The 17,812-nt window shown below is 39.0% G+C and overlaps 1 pseudogene; it reads left to right on the top strand.

The window, feature by feature from the left end:
- Positions 1 to 560: 560 nt before the first annotated feature.
- The window catches only part of LOC102824234, a 138,119-nt pseudogene continuing 120,867 nt past the window's right edge, over positions 561 to 17,812 (top strand).

Genomic DNA, 17,812 nt, shown 5'->3' with positions numbered 1-17,812 from the left:
TTATTGGTCCAATGGTGAGAATTTTTGTTTTCTTTAAATTGAGGTGCAATCCATACTGAAGGCTGTGGTGTTTGATCTTTGTCAGTATTCCAAGTCCTCTAGGCTTTCAGCAATTAAGATTGTATCATCTGCATATTGATGTCGTTTATGAGTCTTCCTCCAAAACTGGTGCCACATTCATCTTCAGATAATCCAGCTTCACAGTGCATACCTTATAAGGCAGAGAATTGCTCCTTAGGGTTTCAGAAACTGTTCATCTTTACGGAAACAGACTGCATCATCTTTTTTCTCCCAGAGCAGCAAGCTGATGGATTCGAACCACTCACATTTTGGCTGGCAGTCCATCATTTAAACTACTACTCTGCCATGTTAGAGAGTGCAGCTCTTGAGCTTTTCAATATTGTGAGGTTTGGGACACAGAAGCCCCCTTTTAGGTTTATGGAACAAGAAGATTGGAGACTTGTTTCAAATTTGGTTGCCAATCATATTCTTTAAGTCTTCCACTCCTTGCTTTCTTCTACAGTTAAAGTGGTCATGCCCTTTCTGGTGGTCACCTGTCCATGTCAGTACTGTATTCCTTCACCCTCTACTCTTGTGTTTTCCTGTCCACCTGTCCACTTCCTGCCATTTTCAACTTGTTTACCATCCTATCTCAAGCAGCTTTTTTACACGGAAGTAAGTTGTTCCACAGGAGAAAAAGAAGCTTTCTGCTCCTGGTAAAGATTTGTCTTGGAAACCCTTTACTGTGTCACTATGAGTCAAAGGAGCTCTGGTAGCGTAGTGGTTATGAATCGGGCTGCGAACCGCAAGGTCAGCAGTTTGAAACTACCAGCTGTTCCATGGGAGAGAGATGAGGCTTTCTGCTCCCACAAAGATTTACAGCCTCGGAAACCCTGTACAGGGTCGCTATGACTGCACATAACAACAACAACATGAGTCAGAATGGACTCCTCAGCACTTAACCACCACCACCACCACCAACTTATACACAGAAGTAAGGCAGTGGCCCTGGGAGGTGGTAGGTGACGCAGGGTGGGGAGTTCCATGTCCTCTTTCACTGATTTTCAGATAAAATGTAAATCCACTCCAAACACAGGCTTTATTGCTCTCCACCTCTCCCAAACTCACTCTAATTTAGTACAAAGTCCTGGTGTGGCACGGTGGGTTAATGCACCAGATGGCAAAGCTATTTGAACTTCAAGGTTGGTGGTTCAAGCTCACCAGCTGCTCCTTGGAAACCCTATACAGGGTCGCTATGGGATGGAATTGACTCGATGGCACATAACAACAACAATACATATAAGAGAATTCCAACATGATTAATTTACCCACAAATTAATGTTGATCATCTTAAACGATGGGTGTATGCAGATGCCCTAGATTCCTCCACCTTTGGCCAATTCTACTTAAACTGATAATACTTCTACCCAGAAAAGTGGTTGAAAACTCTTGAGTGTCAAAGGCTTCAACCAGTAACTTTCCTAGATGGAGAGGGGTAGTACGATGGTAAGCTTTAATGAGTCTTCTTTCAGGCATCTGCCTGGCTGTGTCTTGTATAGGTGACCAGATTAAGATCACAGACCCTAGGCATGACGAACACCCTCTAAACGGGACAGAATTCTCTTGTGTTCTAGGCCACTGACCACCCTGTTCCCCAGGTCAACCCAGCCATCTCCCCAGATCTACCTTAACCCTGTCTCTAGGGTCAGATGGGAAAGCACTAGACAAACAAGGCAGTAAGAGAGCCAGCTGTAGCTCCAAAGCCCTTCTAAAGAGGGAAACCTGTGTGAATAGGTGCAGAGAGATAAAGATTGCGGCCTGGGAATTGCTTCTGTAAGGCAGAAGGAAATGCAAGCCCACTTTCTCTGAGTTGTTTTCGAAGAAGAACGAGGAGCCAGGTCTGGAGGAGCCATGGGGGCACCGGCTGAGGCTGCTTTGCTGCTGTTGTTCACCTTGGGTCTCTCCCAGAGTTTAGGTAATCCCTGGAGACTGGAGAGTGCTGGGGAAGGATAGCTTGCATCTTCCTGAGCTGGAACGTCCCTGAGTTGTAGACACCTTTTGGAAGAACAGAGTGATAGGTACTAGTACAAGTCAGATGTTCACAAAGCAGAGGTTGGGCCAGTTTTTCTTTTTCAAATTTTTTTGGATTCAGGAGCTCTAGTTTTAGGCACTTTGCTAACTAAGCTTAGAGAAGAGCCTTCTCTAAGGAAAAATAATGATGTGGAAGTAACTAAGCAATGCCAAATGCCTCTGTTCCACGGTAGCACAGTTGTCACCTAGTATCTTTAATACAATCTAAATTATATAATGTGCACCCACCCAAAGTAAGCCCCATAAGGGAGAGCCAGCTCATTCCGGCCTCAGTGTCTTCTCGGGTTATGAAAACTCAGGCTGACAGGTAGGCGAGTTCCAGTGGTGGTGGTGGTGGTGGTGTGCCCTGGAGTCCGTTCCGACTCATAGCCACCCTGAATAGGGTTTCCGAGGCTGCAGATCTTTACAGGAGTAGAAAGAAAGCCTCATCTTTCTTCTAGGGAACAGCTGGTAATTTTGAACTGCTGACCTTGAGGTTAGCAGCCTAACTCATAACCACTACACTACTAGAGCTCCTTCAAGTCTCTGTAGCATGGTTCTATTTAACATGGGATTGGCTGTGGGACTTGGCATACAAAAGGGATATTCTGAGAAAAGAAACTGTGTTGGCTGCTGTGCAGAGGACAGGAAAATCCTGGTGTGAACGCTTAATAAGGTGAACTCTTAAATAACGTGTGAGAGAACACACACACACACATGTGCTCTCCCACACAGGACAGATATGTGGAATTCGTGCAGTTGACTTGAAAAATAAGGAAACTCTCTTGGGATCTGGGCTCTACTCTAGAATTACTAGTTGGAGAAATGCAACAGTTGGTGGACATCCATGGCAGGTCAGTATGCTATAGGTATTGATTTCTTGAAGAGAGAATAGTGGAGTTCAGCCTTGTTTCAAATATCAAGATTAAAGATTACTATATGATTTTTCTCTTGCCTACACTCTCCCTCTTATCAAAAAGTTTACTTCATGAGAAATACGTTGTTGTTGTTAAGTGCCATTGAGTCGGTTCCAACCCATAGTGACCCTGTATAGGGTTTCCAAGGAGTGGCTGCTGAGTTTGAACCACCAGCCTTATGGTTCAAACCGATTTTGCAGTCTAGCGCATTAACCCACAGCACCACACCAGGACTCCGATAAATATATTAGTAGCCACTTTATATCAGTATTTTAAGAATGTTAACATTAGATTAAAAGTTGTTTTCAAAATGCGTGGAGGGGAAGATGTCTATGAGGAGATGTGTATTAGATTTGTTTCAAACTTTCTTCTTGGGCAGGTCTCCCTAAAATTAGGTGAGCAGCACTTCTGTGGCGGAAGCTTGATTCAAGATAATCTGGTGGTTACAGCAGCACACTGCCTGGTTAACCTTGATGAGTAAGTTGTGGACTTCCATTGTTTATCCAATCTAAACTCATGACTATGGGTCTCAGAGATGTGAAGTTCTTGGCACCACAAGAACATTCACATTCATGGTTTTTGTTCATTGTACCATCCACTAGACCTTCCTGATCAAAGATTTCCTTACTTCTTGCTCTGCTTATCAGAAACCCTAAAGACCCAGTCATCATCTCCAATGGATTCAAGGCTGGGGTGTATTAACTTATTCTAATAAACTATTAGCATCAAATGTTAAATGGATATTTCAAAATATTAATAAACTGAGTTGAAGTAATTTTAAAAAAATCTTTGCAGTCAGTTCTGACTCCTAGTGACCCTTTAGGACAGTGTAGAACTCATAGGGTTTGCAAGGCTGTACCCTATATGGGGAGATTTCTGATGTGGCATTGTAGGGTAAGCACTGGACCACAGGTTGGTTTGGACCACAAGGCCGGAGGTTCACACCCACCAGCCACTCCTTGGAAACCCTATACAGAGTCTCCATGAGTCAGAATTAATTCAACAGTACCTAACAGCAACAACGATCTGTATGGAAGCAAACTGCACATCTTTCTCCTATAGAGTGGCTGATGGATTCAAACTGCCAACCTTTCAGTTAGTAGTTAAGTGCTTAACTGCTGTGCCACTAGGGCACCTTGGTTAAATCATTCAGGAAAAAAAGTACTGTGGAAGAAATATATTTCACAAGATTACATAAGGGTTCTATTCCGAATGGCACAGCATGTATAGACTGGTTTGGGTATCTAAGAAAGGAAGGGGTTCCTGATTAAATACTTCATGGAAAGACAATGATGATGGGTGGAAGCATCCACATGCTTTCATAACTTTTTTTATAGATCTAAAAAATGGGGAACTATGACAGTTGGTAGAAATGAATAGTAAAGTCTTGGAAGTGCTTAAAGGGACATTAGTCACTTAGCATTTAATTACATGGAAACCAACACAGCCCTTGATAGGAGCAACAGTTACTTGCTGAAACGGTTTCCTTTGTGTTTAGGATACAAATTAAGAATTTGACTGTGACTACTGGAGAGTACAACCTCTTTCAGAAGGATAAGCAAGAACAGAATATTCCTGCCTCAAAAATTGTTATTCATCCCAAGTACAACAAATTTGGATATATGAATTCTGATATTGCACTACTATATCTAAAACACAAAGTCAAGTTTGGTAAGTTGAGATAGTAGGAATATCAAAAAGGAAATGGGAAAAAATCTAACATATACCAGTTAACTTTAATTTCTGTAATTTGTCTGTAATGTAGAATGTTGTTGTGAAGTGCCATTGAGTTGGTTGCAACTCACAGTGATCCTGCGTAGGGCTTCCAAGAAGCAGCTGATGGGTTTGACCTGAAAATCTTGTGATTTAATAGTTCAGTGCTTATCCTATAACACCATACCAGGACTCCAATAATGTAGACTAGTTAAGCTTTTTTCTTTAAAAAAAAAAAAAGAATCTTTATTGTGACTTGAATGAAGGTTTGCAGACAAGTTGATCAGTTTTATATTCAACAAATCATATATTTTGCTTCATCTCAATGATTGCAATCCCATCCATGCAACAACAGTTATCCTGCTTCATTCCTGTGGTTCCTGTTTCCATTCCACTCACCTTCCTATCCCTTCTAAAGTTTGTCCTTAGGTAAATGTGGTCCTTTTGATTTTGAATGATTGACCATTCCAATATATTTATAGTGCTAAACCTTGCTAGTGTTGTCCCCCCATATACCTAGCTACTGCTTGGCTACTTGCTTGGTGGGTCATGACCCTAAGTTCCTTTCCACACTTTAAGGGTAGTCCGACTCCGTCAGTCTCTTTCTGACCAGTATGCTGTTGTTTTTTCTTTGTTTGTTGTTTTGTTTTTTATTTTCATAATTTTGATTTTTGTTCCCCAGAGCATTTTTCTTTTAAACGTAATAGTTACCTTTAAGTTGACGCCAATTCATGGAGATCCCATGTATATTAGAGTAGACTGTGCTCCATGGATTCTCAATGGCTGACTTTTCAGATGTAGATCACCAGGTCTTTCTTCTGAGGTGCCTCTGAGTCACTCAAACTGCTAACCTTTTGCTTAGCAACTGAACATGTTAACTGTTTGTACTACCAAGGAACTGTATTCAATCTATAATCTATTTTTTTTTAAGTTCTCTACGGCCTATGAGTACCAGCCACAAATTGTCCATGCTTAATTTAATAATTGGAGTCCTGGTGTGGCAGTGTAGGGTAAACACTGGACTGCAAGGTTGTTTTGAACCTCAAGGTTGGTGGTTCAAATCCACCAGCCGCTCCTCAGAAGCCCTATATAGGGTTGTTATGAGTCAGAACCAACTCAACCACACTTAACAACAACTTAACAATCATCATTTTATGTACTCTTCTGCCTTGTTGAACAATATTCTAGACCACTGACCCATATTTAACTAAACAGTCTGAGATGTGAATATATTTACAGAAAACTCTTTGTGTCATTATATGGACTAAATATCTGATACACTCAACACAGGTAATTGAAACAATCTGGGTAAACTATCAAAAATCTTTTTCAAATTTGCAAGGAAGAATGTTTAAAAGCCAAAAACAAAAAGATGCTACTCTCACAATTTGCTACTCACCTTTATTTAAAAAACAAAACTATGAATATCTGTCTGTGCTTGTTCTTAGGTGCCATCGAGTTGGTACTGACTGATAGCTACACTGTGCACAACAGAATGAAACACTGCCCAATCCTGGGCCATCCTCATAATTGTTTCTACACCTGAGCCCATTGCTGCTGCCACTGTGCCAATCCATCTCGTTGAGGGTCTTCCTCTTTTTCTCTGACTTTATGAAACGTGATATCCTTCTCCAGTGACTGTATGAAATATAAAAGATGAAGTCTGGCCATCCTAACTTCCAAAAAGCACTATGGCTACCCTTCTTCCAACACAGATCTATTTGTTCTTTTGGCACCCATGGCACTTTCAATATTCTTCTCAAACACCATAACTCCAATGCATCAATGCTTCTATGGTCTTCCTTAATCACCCCAACTTTCGCATGCATATGAGGTTATTGAGAATACCATGGCTTTGGTCAGGTGCACCCTAGTCCTCAAACTGACATCTTTGTTCGTCAACACTTTAAAGAGGTCTTGTGCAGCAGATTTGCCCAATGCAATATGTTATTTGATCTCTTGACTGCTGCTTCCATGAGTGTTGATGGTTGATCCAAGCAAAATGAAGTCCTTGACAACTTCAGTCTTTTCTCCATTTATATGGATGTTATTTATTAGTCAAATGGTGCAATCTTCATCAATAAGTATTTAAACTCCTCTTGGCTTTCAGCAAGCATGGTTGTATCATCTGCATCTCTCAGGTTACTAATGAGCCTTCCTCCTATCCTGATATCACAAAACAAAAAGATATTACTATCTAATTTGCTACTCACCTTTATTTAAAAAAAAAAAAAAAAAGCTATAACAATCTGTCTATGCTAGGTGTGCCAATTTCTTCTCTCAACTGTCATACTTCCTTATATTATGTTTGAGATGTGTATTGTACATCCAAGTCTATCAGATCTTCACTCTACCACTACACCACATTTTATCTTGTCACACTCATCAGTGACTTCTGTATTGTTGAATTCAAAGGCTAATTTCTCAATTTTCATCTTAACTTGATAGGAGCTTTTGACAAAGTTGCTCGTATTTTCTTCTTGGAAATATTTTGTTCACTTGAGTTCCAAGGCTCCCTTGGTTTTCTTCCTACAGCTTTCCACCTTTTCTTAGTCTTCTTTGATGAGTCCTTTTCTTCCTGACCTCTTATTGTTGGACTGCCCTAGAGCTCAGCCATGGACCTCTTCTCTGCCTCTGCCTCTGACCTACTGATCTCATTCTAGGGCTTGTTTGTAAACACCATCTACTTCGAGACTACACTACATTTCATACATATCTAGTCCAGGTTTCTTAAGAGTACATATCCTTGTGATTAATAGAGTTCTTGGATGTCTAATAGGTATCTCAAACATCCTTGGGCAGTGCAAACAGTTAAGCACTTCACCCTAGTCAAAAGCTTGGTGGTTCGAACCCACCCAGAGGCACTTTAAAATCAGCTGACAATCAGCTTCCTAAAGGTCATATTTTTTAAAAAAAACCATAAGATGCACAGTTGTACTCTGCAACAGGTGTAGTCGCCATGACTAACACGAACAGCTAGTTATACTTGATTGGCTAATGGGCATCTCAAATTTCATAAGTTTAAAATGAATTCTGATTAACACCACATTGCACAGCTATTCTTCCCACAGTATTCCTCCATTTCTATTAATGACAACTCTGTCCTCCTTCCAGTTGTTTAAGTTAAGAATTTAGGAACCATCTTGATTATTCACACACCCAATCCATCAGAATATCCTTTTGTCTCTGCCTCACCCTCACCTTCCTGTTCCAAGCCACCATCATTCATTGCCTGGGTAAGTGGTCAGTGGTCTCTTAACTCATCTCCAGCTGCTGCTTTTGCACCCCTGTGTTTAGTCCTAACCCAGCAACCAGATGGATGCTTTTTTAAATGTAAGCCAAAATGTATTACTCTGTTCAAAACCCTTCCATGATTCCCTACTACATTCAGAATTCGATGTTACATCTCCTACCCAGTGCTGTTTGTCTAACCACTCTCTTCTTCTTAACTTCTTAGTGTCATTGAGTTGGTTCCTACTCATAGCTATCCTGTTTTGGTTATGTGCCGTGGAGTCGCTTCCAACTCATAGCTAACCTGTACAGGGTTTCCGAGACTGTACATCTTTACAGGAGCAGAAAGCCTCATCTTTCTCCCGTGGAACAGCCAATAGTTTCGAACTGCTGACCTTGAGCTTTCCAGCCGGATTCGTAACCACTATGCTCCCAGAGCTCCTTAACCCAGTTTAGAGTTCCGTAATCTGCTCCAAACATTCTTACTTCCCTACTGTTTCTCGAATATATGTGGCATTATCCTATTGCAGGATTGTCCATTTTTTTCTGTAAGTGGTTTTCTCCCAGATAATTGCATGGTTCCTTAACTCAGTTCTTGAAGGCTTGTCTCAAATGCTGCCTGCTCAATGAGACTTCCCTTGGCCACAGTATTTAAAATGACACCTCTTACAACATCACCCCAATCTCCACATTTTCAACTTTTCATTTCACTTATCTTCCTCTGAATTTTCTGGCGCATGTAATGCCAAACTAAATAATTTATTGTATTCAGTATGTCTGTCCCCTCTGCCTGCCATTCATGTAAACACCACCAGGGCAAGGATTTTTTTCTTTTTACATTCACCTCTTGAAGTCTACAAAAGTACTTTCCAAATAGTTGTTGTTGTTAAGTGCCGTCAAATCAGTTCTATATAAAGGTGCTAAATAATTATTGCATGAAAAACTATCCTTTAGGGACAAGGATATACCATAGCGTTATAGTAGTTTGGGGGATCATGGTAGTGTATAAACTAATGAGTGATGTTTTTCCTTGTTATAACTTTCCTATATTTTCTATAAAGATAAAATAGTTTTACATTATAGAGGGGAAATCATTTTTAAATGCTAACATCACTTTTAAGAAAACAGGGGAGAAGCCACAAAACCCAAAGGCTATTGCGGTTTTGCAGCATGAGAGCAGATGCTCTCTGTTTCAATGATACAAAGATATTCAATATCACTTATCTATCTTTGAACCTCTTGGTTTTATTTTATTTTTTAGGAACTGCTGTTCAGCGAATATGTCTTCCTCATAGAGATGATAAATATGAAACAGGAGTTCTGTGCATGACCAGTGGATGGGGCAAGATTTCAGACAGTAAGAGTCTTCAGAAGAATCTGATAATGCTTCTTCCTGTTTCCTTTGTATGCCTGGTGGAAGCAGGAGTAATTAGTTAACCATGAGTAATTCATTTATTCCATTTGTTTTTTTCCCTGAGTCCTAACCCAATGAATATTACCAGATGTATTCACCATAAAAAAGTCTTGTGCTTAGCTGCAGGCTACTTATAATATACTTCTACTGCTACCATTTTGGCTAAGTGTGTCAGATAAGGAAAATATCTCCTAGATGGGTTAGAAGATAAAGGATAGTCAGGAAACTTTTGTTTTGTTTTGAATATTGTTGGTACTAAGTGCTATCAAGTCAGTTCCAATCACAGTGGCCCTGTTGTATAGGGTTTGCAAGGAGTGGCCGGTAGGTTTCTACCATCAGCTTTATGGTTAGCAGGACAGTGATTATTCTACAGTGTCACACCAGGACTCCATTTAATCATTTAAAATATCACTCTTGAATAGAATGACATTTAAATGATTAAAATTTGCAAAATACTGCTGTATTGACTGTTTCCTCTTGGGAAACATAAAAACATTAAGAGAAGCCATATTTGCACAATTACATATTACCTTAAAATATGCTGAATTTTAAAAAAATGTTCTTCACCACATAATATGACTTTAAAAACAGAATATAATTCATACCTAAAATAAGGATTAATATACATTTCGTGGAAAATTCTGCTTGAAATAGTTTTAAACTTGTGAGATTCTTAGCTTGTTTGCATGAGGATAATTGTTAGCTAACCTATCAGGCCTTTCTCTTGCAGCATCAGAATATTCAAATGTCCTGCAAGAAGCCAAACGGCCCATCCTGGATGACAAAACATGCAACATCGTCCTCAGGAAGAGGAATCTTCCTCCCTTCGGAGGGCCCATGTTGTGTGCTGGTTTTCTTGATGGAGAAAATGATGCTTGCCAGGTACAAGCCATCCTACTTAATAATGTGGGTGAAAGCTGATTCTGTCATTTTCAGGAGTTTTTTGGGGGGCATTATGCTTCTGAATTTCTTTCTCCTCTTCTTTCCACCCAACTCCTACAGAAAAAATCTACTAGACTTGTGCAGGGAGAATGCTTCCCAATCCTGATGCATGAGTAGGTGGTTATAAACTTCATTCCAGAACCTAACTGGACTCTACTTTAGCAAACGGATTTGGTCCAGTTATGGTTGATTTTCATTCCACATTTTGTTAATCACTGTGATTTTTTTTTTTTGCTTTTAATGCAAAATGCAGTATGTGCACAAAGTTCACATGGCTTTAGTAACTATTAAGTAAGGTGTTGTAAATGATAATAGCTTCCAAAGGCTGACACAACTTCCAAAGAAAACCAATCTTTACAAGACACAGAAAGAATAGCAAGATGAATTGCAACATACAGGAGTTTTAAGTTTTGGATAGAGAGTCATTTCCTTGAAAGGCCTTTGTATTCTTTTAAGGTGGAAGAGCAGTGATTTATTACTCTTTGCTAGCAAGGAGCTTGACATTGGGGTTGCAAGTTCCCTGAAATTATCTACTGGAAGAATGTTTACATTTTTCTTCTAGGAATGACAGAACTAGGACTAGGGGAAGTTTCAAAGAGGGCAGAAATAAAATGTTGTGACTTTCCACATTGAATACAGATAGGCTAAAGATACTTTGTCCTTTTTGCATCTATCACAGGCATTTTTTTTTTTTTTTCCTTCTGGATGAAGGCCTCAGAAAGCAATTCCCTACTTTTTGAGGAAGGCTTAATCAGATATAAGATTATTTGAAATTCATTTTCAAAGAAGTTTATTATGTTACAGAGTTATTCAAGATAAGTTCCTGAGTTCATAAATTCCTTATCCAGTTATATAAGCTGGTCCTGTACATACACTGTGGTTTGGTAGTGGATACATGCGGTAGAGTCGGTTCTGACTCATAGTGACCCTGCATAGGATTTCTGAGGCTGTAAATCTTTACGAGAGCAGAAAGCCTCATCTCTCTCCCATGGAGTGGTTGGTAGTTTCGAACTGCTGATCTTGAGATTAACATCCCGATTTGTAACCACTAAGCTACCAAAGCTCCTTATATGCTACCTGGAAAAAAAACAACAACAGGCTTTTTAGGCTTCCTGTGTTCATAGTCTTATGTCCCTTTACAATTTCTGTTCACTCATGCTGTCAGCTTGGGATAGGACCCAGACTGTTTCTCAGCAATGGCAAGGACAGGCTGCAGGGAAAGCATACATATGTACCCTGACTTCTTCCTTCCATTGATTGTTTGCATATGGTAGTTCATGATAAAAGGTAAAGAAAAACAAACTTAACTGCCATCAAGTCTATTCTGATTCATATTAGGTGCCATTGAGTCACTTCTGACTCAGAGCATCCCTATGCACAACAGAAGGAAACACTGCCTAATGCAATATGAAGTTTTATTATTTTTTTTCTCAGTGTTGATAGTGGATCCAGCAAAATGAAGATTTAACAACTTCAATCTTTTCTCTATTTATCATGATGGTATTTATTTTTCCAGTGGCGATGATTTTTATTTATTTACATTGAGGTGCAACCCATACTGAAGGTCATGGTCTTTGACCTTCATCAGTAAATATGTTACATTGTCTTCTTTAGCTTCCAACAAGCAATGTTGTAACATCTGCATATCAAAAGTTGCTAATGACTCTTCCTCTAATCCTGATGTCACATTCTTCAAATAATCCCATTTCTCCGATGATTTGCTCAGCATACAGAGGAATAACTATGGTGAAAGAATACAACCCTGTCACACACCTTTCCTGAATTTAAACCGCTCGCTCAACATTCTCTTGTTCAGTACAAACAACTGCCTCTTGGTCTATGTCCAGGTTCTTTATGAGCACCATCAGGTGTTCCGGGATATCCATTCTTCACAGTGTTATCCAAAGTTTGTGATGATCCACACAACTGAATGTCTTTGCATAGTCAATAAAGCACTAGTAAGTGTCTTCCTGGTATTCTCTGCTATCATCCAAGATTCATTGAATGTCAGCAATGATACTCTCATTTCCACATCCTCATCTGAATCTGTCTTGAATTTCTGACAGTTCCCTGTCGATGTACTGTTGCAACTGTTTTAAAATTATCTTAAGCAAAATTTTACTTGCATGTGTTATTAATGATATTGTTAGATTATTTATACATTCTTTGGGACATCTTTCTTTGGAACGGACATAGTTATGAATCTCTTTCCATCAGTTGGCCAGGTAGCTATCATCCTAATTTCTTGGTATAGTCAGCACTTCAGTGATGCATCAGTTTGTTGAAATATTTCTATTTATATTTCCTCAATTTCTGGAGCCTTGTTACTTGTCAGTGCCTTCAGTGTAGCTTGGCCTTCTTCATTCAATACCATTGGTTCTTGGTGATATGCTACCTCTTAAAGAGGTTGAACATCGACCTTTCTTTTCAGTACAGTGACTCTGTATATTCTTTCCATATATTTTTATGCTTTCTGGATCATTCAGTTTTTTATGCCCATAGATTGCTTCAATATAGCAAGCCCGAGGATTGATTTTTTTTTTTTTCCCCTTTAGTTCTTCCAACTTCAGAAATGCTGAGCAAATGCTGTTCAGCTCTTTGACTTCCTCATTTTTTCCATTTGCTTTAGCTTCTCTATGATCAAGAGCAAGTTTCAGAGTCTCTTCTAATATCATTTTGGTATTTTCTTTATTTCCTATCTTTTTGATGACTTATTGCTTTCTTCCTGTATGTTTCTGGTGTCATTCCACAACTCTTCTGGTCTTCAGTCATGAGGGTCTAATGCATTAAATGTATTCTTCATATGTCTAAATTCAGGTGGGATATATTCAATATATTCATACATATTAGATCTATTGGACTTGTTTTAATTTTCTTTAGCTTCAACATGACTTGGATATTAGTAACTGATGGTCCTATTCCACAGTCTTCCCTAGTCTTATTATAGCTGATGATACTGAGAGTCTCCACTATCTCTTTCCACAGATGTAGTCAATTTGATTCATGTGTATGCCAACTAGTAAGGTCCATGTGTCTAATATGCTTTTATATATTGTTTTAAAAAGATAATTGAAATGAAGTCATTGGTCTTAAAAAAGTGTATCATGTGTCCTTCAGCATTATTTCTATAACAAGGGCCATATTTTTAACTGCTGATCCTTCTTGTTTGTTTCCAGCCACCAGTAATTTTCAATACATCTTGATTGCATGTTTGATCAATTTCACACTGAAGACATTGGTAGAATTCTTAAATTTCATCATCACTGTCTTAATGATTGGTGCATGTATTTGAATAATAATGTTATTAATTGGTCTTCCTTGTAGGCAAATCAATATTATTGTAGCACAGACAGCATTGTACTTTAAGATAGATTTTAAATTGCTCTTTCTGATGATTAATGTGATGCCATTCCTCTTCAGTTTGTCATTCCCAGCATAGTCAAGCATTGTCCAAATTAAAATGACCAATTCCAGTCCATTTCAGCTTACTAATTCATAAGATGTCAATCTTTATGCATTCTGTTGCATTTTTGACAACTTCTGATTTTCCTAGATTCCTACTTCATACATTCCACAAGCTTATTAATAGATGTTTGCAGCTGTTTCTTCTCATTTTGAATTGTACCCAATCAGCGAATGAAATTTCCAAAAGCTTTACTCCGTATCATTAAGGTCAACTCTAATTTGAGGAGGCAGTTCTTTCCCAGTTGAATTTTGAGTGCCTCCATCCTGATGGGTTGGTCTTCCAACACTATATCAGGTTATAGTGCTACTTCCATAAGGTTTTCAGTGGCTAACCATTCAGGTAGAATTGCTCTGCCTTGCCTTCTTCCTAGTCTAACTCAGTCTGAAAGCTTTGCTGAAAACTATCCACCATGAGTGCCCCTGCAGGTATTTAAAATACCAGAGTTATAGCTTCCAGCATCACAGCCACACACCAATTACCACAGTACAACAAACTGACAGATGAATAACACTATATACTGATTCTGAGACTAAATCGCTATAGGAGTAAACAGCCTCATCTTTCTCCTATAGATCTGCTAGTGGGTTTAAACCACTGATCTGGAGGTTAGCAGTTCAGTGCTTAGCCTACTGTGCCACCATGTAGCCTTAGTATAAGGTACAGAAATAAAAATAAAAAACTAGTTGTTAGTTTCATAAAATTGTCAGCAGTGGGTAAAAGGAGATTGTGGATGAGAAGACCCCACTTTGAAACTAATAATGAGGAAATACCAAATGGACAGACAAAATCTGGATGGAAAACTATTCTGTGGACTATGTATCTCTACCTCATTTCTCTTTCTGTGTTGCTGATATCAGTAGAATTGATCAAATATTTTAACTTGTGGATAATTTCAAAAATTCTTTTTCCACGGAAATAAATAATATGAAAGGGGGACTCTGGAGGACCACTTGTTTGCAGAAAAGATGATGGAACCTGGACTCTTGCTGGGATCACTTCCTGGAGAGCTGGTTGTGCTAGAAACTTGGCTCCTTTAAGAACTAGCCAAAGAAGGGTGTCACCTACCATTTTCTCTAAGGTGTCTGAGTTGATGGATTTTATCTTGCATAACATCATCACAGGTGTGTATATTTTCTCTGAATCCTTATCCTTTCATTCCAAGTAAAGATTTGATCGTGTTTAACTCAAGTGTAGTCTTCTGATATGTTGCAGATATAATTGGAACAGAGTTTTTAAAACAAGGAACCCCGGTGGCACTGTAGGATAAGTACTGGACATAAGGTTGGCAGTTGAAACCCACCAGCCACTCTGAAGGAGAAAGATGAGGCTTTCTGCTCCCACAAGGATTGTTGTTGTTGTTGTTAAGTGCTGTTGAGTCAATCTGACTCATAGTGACCCTATGTAAGGTTCCAAGGAGCAGCTGGTGAGTTTGAACCACCAAACTTGTGTGGTTAACAGTCCTGTGCTTACCCTATAGTACTGCATCAGGAAACACTTCACAGGGTCTCTATGATTTGGAATGGACTTGATAGTATTTGGATATTAGATGGGAAGCTTTAAAACAAAGCAAGAATGTAGCTGGTTTATAATTCTAAATCCACTGTATATAAACTTGTCTCTGAATTCATGAGCACCAATATCTGTCAATTTAATAACCTTAAACTGAATCCCTGTAAAAGAAATTGTTCATGTTTTTTCCCCATACTTAAGATTTTTAAACATTCTTTGAGAGTAGATTCATCTACGCTTATTGTCTTTGTTTATTGAATTTAAAATGTGTATCTTTTTCCGCATTATTTAAGAGTGCTAATAATAAATCACTCCTCTCTAACTCCTTCTGTTAATCCTTGTTAATTTTATGTGACAGGAAATGCAAGGGACTTTGAAGAGTTAAACTTTGTTCTAAAGCATTCAAGTCTAGGTTAGGTCTGCAAATGCCCAACTTGTCCACAAGGAACATTCCGTCTATTTGGAAAGCAAAGTAGTAAACAGTTGCAATAAAAGGTAAAAGACATTGAAAATCAGCACCCACCGAACAATTCTCCCATGACACTTTTACTTCTCACTGGGGTTCAATGATTCATCGTGGTGACCACACAGAGTTCAGACACCATAGTTATAGTTACGGGGTTTATTAGGGGAGTTACCAGCTAACATATGAAGGTCAGACATTCTCAGGGCACAGCTGTTCCAGTCAGAACAGCCTGTCCTCAACCTATAGCCGGCTAGTCTCTACCCAGCTAATGTTATAAAGCTCTTTTAGGGCTTCTGATACAGTCCCACACAATACACCACTGTAAGCCTAAGCCTGAACATACACGGCTCCAAGAGTCAGCAAGTCTGGCTCCCACAATTAAGTGACATAAGGCACCTCATTCTGCAAGCAGGCCACCTGCCCAAAGCCTCTCAGCTTTACTTGCTCTGTGGGCTAGGAATCCCCCTGCACTGTCTCATGCTCTGGCCTTTGGTTTTGCTGCGGTTCCTCTGTCACTCCTCCAGTGCCACAGCTTTCTGTTATAGGATCCAGGAAATTTAGTGCACAGGACTCTCTGGCTCTTTGTCTATGATAGTAATGAGATGCCCCTTCTTCTGCTGAGGTGGTTCATTTTATACTCAGCAGGATGGCAAAATTGACCCATCACAATTAGCCCTGTTAACAGTCATTCCTATCTGAATCATATAAGAACATCAGCATCGTTCCCCACCCTGTCTTACCCAGACCTGTAAAAAGTCAGTCGGTGGGAGTTTACACAGATTATAGCTAGTTGAAACATTAAGTACTTCACTATACCATAGGTATATATATCCAGAGATCTGAGAGACTACTAAACAGGAAAGATTAGGAAACTTCAGGATATATAAGGAGACTTTTCATGCAAATGGCCAGCCTCTGCGAAAGTAAGAAGCATGAGAAAGTACAACTTGCAAGATTTGCTATAGATACTGTTAAGTGATGAGTCGGGTCCAACTCATAGTGACTGTGTATAGGGTTTATGAAGAGTGGCTGGAACCAAAGATGTTAAAGGCAAGAACCAGAAGCAGTGTTCATAGTTGTCTCTTCATTCTGCCTTCATGGTAGTCCAGCTTTGTAGCCTGAGATCTTGAGAAGCCCTGTTGTAGCTGCTGGTCAGCTGAATGCTAGCTCCGCTGGAGACTGGCAGCTTCTGGGTTATTTTCCTTTCGCCTTCAGAGTAAAAGTGTTCTGTTCACTGCCTTTCCCACCAGGGGAAAGTCTCTCCAGGTAGAAACTTGATTCAATATGATAAGCTGGAAGAGAATGTGAAAAAGGTTAACAAGCCTTGAACAAAGGTTAATGATAAAAATGTGTTAAAACAGCAATGAAATCATGCAGTAATGGTTACTCCCACAGTAAAATGAATATCAGAATACAAATAAGTAAGTAACTTACTTAGATAATACTTTTTTGAGTTAATCATTCTGAACTTCTCATCCTCTATTTTTCTAGCCCTGTGTATTCCCATAACTGACTATGCTTTAGTAAGTTTTCTGAACTAACCTCTTTACTTAAAAGTCTGATGAATTGAACTTTTCAAAACCTATTTTTGCCATGTAAACCATCAACTCAAAAAGATATACTTTATAAACCATCAACTCAAATCAATTACTTTATGTTCCCGTGTGGTCCTTGAGTCTGGTTTTATAGACCTGGTAGATAACACTGCTTTAGAGAACGTTCCTGCTGCATTAATTTTAGTAACAATTATAATACTCCTTTTTCTGTTACATTTTAAAAATATTTGCTATAGATTATTTGAATATTGTTATTGGGAAAGGTATTGAGGCTCTTTATCCCCTCTGAATATTTGAACTGTAACTAACCCCTCACATATATGAATTCAAGACATATAACTAAGAGTCTAATTTTTTGTTGAAGATGTGGAGGAAAGCCACACAGAAAAGGGCATGTATAGTTTTCAACATCTGGATAGAAGGCTGAGTTAGAGGACTCATCAGGGAAAAGCAAATACAAGGATTGTACCATATACAGAATCTGAATTTTGATGTTTTAATTTAAACTTTTATTGCCATGCTTCTTTT

Source organism: Chrysochloris asiatica, unplaced genomic scaffold, assembly GCF_000296735.1.
Source record: "Chrysochloris asiatica unplaced genomic scaffold, ChrAsi1.0 scaffold00098, whole genome shotgun sequence".
Classification (NCBI taxonomy): domain Eukaryota; kingdom Metazoa; phylum Chordata; class Mammalia; order Afrosoricida; family Chrysochloridae; genus Chrysochloris; species Chrysochloris asiatica.
Note: the sequence above shows the minus strand (reverse complement) of the source record. Positions and strands in the feature narration are given on the sequence as shown.